This window comes from Mytilus edulis, chromosome 5 (assembly GCF_963676685.1).
Source record: "Mytilus edulis chromosome 5, xbMytEdul2.2, whole genome shotgun sequence".
Classification (NCBI taxonomy): domain Eukaryota; kingdom Metazoa; phylum Mollusca; class Bivalvia; order Mytilida; family Mytilidae; genus Mytilus; species Mytilus edulis.
Genome location: NC_092348.1, coordinates 6,992,764 through 6,995,460, shown reverse-complemented (window position 1 = coordinate 6,995,460; position 2,697 = coordinate 6,992,764).

Below are 2,697 nucleotides of genomic sequence, written 5' to 3'. Positions count from 1 at the left end.
ACGTGGGCATATAGATAACACTGGAATAGCAAAAAGTAACACAGAAGCTCAATAGAATATATCGACCAGCTTAACAGAATTTACATTGGTATAGCAAAAGTACAAAAAAATTAAACAATCCTTTTATATCGGTTTAACTCGTTTTCTGAGTCTTTCCCAGTGATATACTACAGAGGTGATATCCTGGTATCTATGATGAGTTTATATATAAGCGGGAAACTGGCAATAAATGACAAACGCGATTTACATGTTTAGCTTCTATGGCATTCGCACGTAATAGACCACTTTCGAGTTCATCCGTTCATCCGGAAAAAATCTCGTCAATTATGCGCGCCTTTATGACGTCATTTACCAGATAGAGGGGCTCGCCTGTATCCCTGCACTATAGCGTTCATCAAGAATCATAAGGGTTGTTCTGAAGGTACTTAATGACAATTCCCTAATGACAGCAGTGCTGATGTCAATTTTGAGAATTCAATTTGCCGAATAATTCGTACAATATAGAATTATAGTTTTCCAACCACTCGCTCAACATTAGAATGGAAGTGACGACGCCCCTAAACGCACAAATGACGTTCACTAAAACCAGAGTTTTTGTCGGAAATGCATCGAACTCGAAAGTTGTCTATTACGTTGCAAAACTAAAAACTTATAAAACAATGGTAAGTTGAGAGTAGTTTGTAATATATAAGAGATCGAAACGTAATGAATACGAGTATTTTGAGATAGATTTGTAACTCAAAATACGTTGACAAAGGCTTACTGAAAATCATCTGAATTTAGTTAACTTGAATATATATGATTAAATACACAGTCTTCATAGAAAGAAATGTATAACAAGATAGAAAGGGGATAATTCTAAAATATTTTCAAGGTTGTCTTAGTGTGTGAACTGGTCAGTGATAAAGTGAGAACAAAGGGTACCGTCAATGTAACAAAATCAGTATTCTGATTTCATCGGTTAACCATTCAGATTGAAGGCTATTTTATAATGTCTAAAAGTAGCCAAAACCCAAACTTATTGAGGATCAATACGATAGATTAAAAACAGGTACATACACTTTTTCCAAGTGCTTCACGAAAACTTTTTCCAAGCTATTTACAGCCATTTTAGCAATCAAAAACTGGGTTTCAGATGTACGGTGAAACTACTTACGTAGGGACGATGTGAATGAGAAAGATACTTAATAAAATAGAAAGATCTGTTAGAGTATACATACTTCTCCTTTTGCAATACTGGTAGTAGAAAACAAAATTTAAAAATGAGCTATCTTTTTATTTAATCTTTCTTTTATAACATATTTTTTTTACACCAACTACCGGTACCTTATATGTTAATTATCTACATTTTGGTATGTAAGATGCAATTCGTCTAAACATTGGCCCGATTTGATCCTCTTAGGAGTATGAGATATCCTAAGACTATCTAAAGACATATACTTGTACCCTATAAGTGGGCTTTCAAACATGTCGCAACTTGTGATATATCACAGAAATAGTCTTTAGTTTAGATCCCCAATAAAGATGTCTCGTACTGGTGCTAGGATAGTTAATAAGGAGATAAAAAAAAAGTAAAATCACAACAATACTGAACTCAAGAGTAAAATCTAATTGGAAAGTCCATAATCACATGACAAAATCAAATGACAAAACACATCAAAAACGAATGGACAAGAACTGTCATATTCCTGACTTGGTACAGGCATTTTCAAATGTAGAAAATGGTGGATTAAACCAGGTTTTATAGCGCTAAACCTCTCCCTTTGATGACAATTTCATCAAATTCCGTTATATTTACAATGATGCGTGAACTAAACAGACATAATAAATAAAATAGTCAAAATATGGGTACAGCAGTCATCCTCGTGTAACAATTTTAAAAGGAACAATTTAGCAGAACACAAAAACATCTATCTACAAACACATTCATTGATTCGCGTGTCTGGCGTCAGAAACCGTTTATATTTAAGCTCCGATTGTACAAATCACGAATTTATGCCGTCGGAGCTTACAATACAATATTGTTTTCTCCATTTTAATGAAACTGACAAAAAACAAAGCAAAAGCATACATTTAAAATCTGGCATACGTCGCTTGTGCTTTCGCGTAAATGTTCACAGCATCAATTGTGAATTGATGCAAAAAAAAAATCATAGCATCATTTGTGAAGTGATACCATGAAAATTTGTGACATTAACCAATCAAATTTAGCGTTGCAACGATGTTGCATTAAAATTGAGCTGAATTTTATCTCATTAAAATAAATTGAGGACCCGACCAAAGATCAGATAAATAAAGGCAACAGTAGTATACCGCTGTTCAAAACTCATAAATCTATGGACAAAAAACAAAATCGGGGTAACAAATTAAAACTGAGGGAAACGCATTAAATATTAGAGGAGAACAACGACACAACATTAAAATGTAAAACACACAGCAACGGACCAATCATTAGACAAAATCAGATGAGAATAACCAGTATAACATCAAAACCAAATACATGAATTTGGGATAGACAAGTACCGTGATACGTCTTATAGTAATGTGAATTCACACTCAAAAATAGGAGAAAACAAACGACAAAACGGAAACACAACGTAAAAATGTTACACACACAGAAACGAACTATGATATAACAATGGCCATTTTCCTGACTTGGTACAGGACATTTTTAAAGAAAAAAATGGTGGGTTGAAC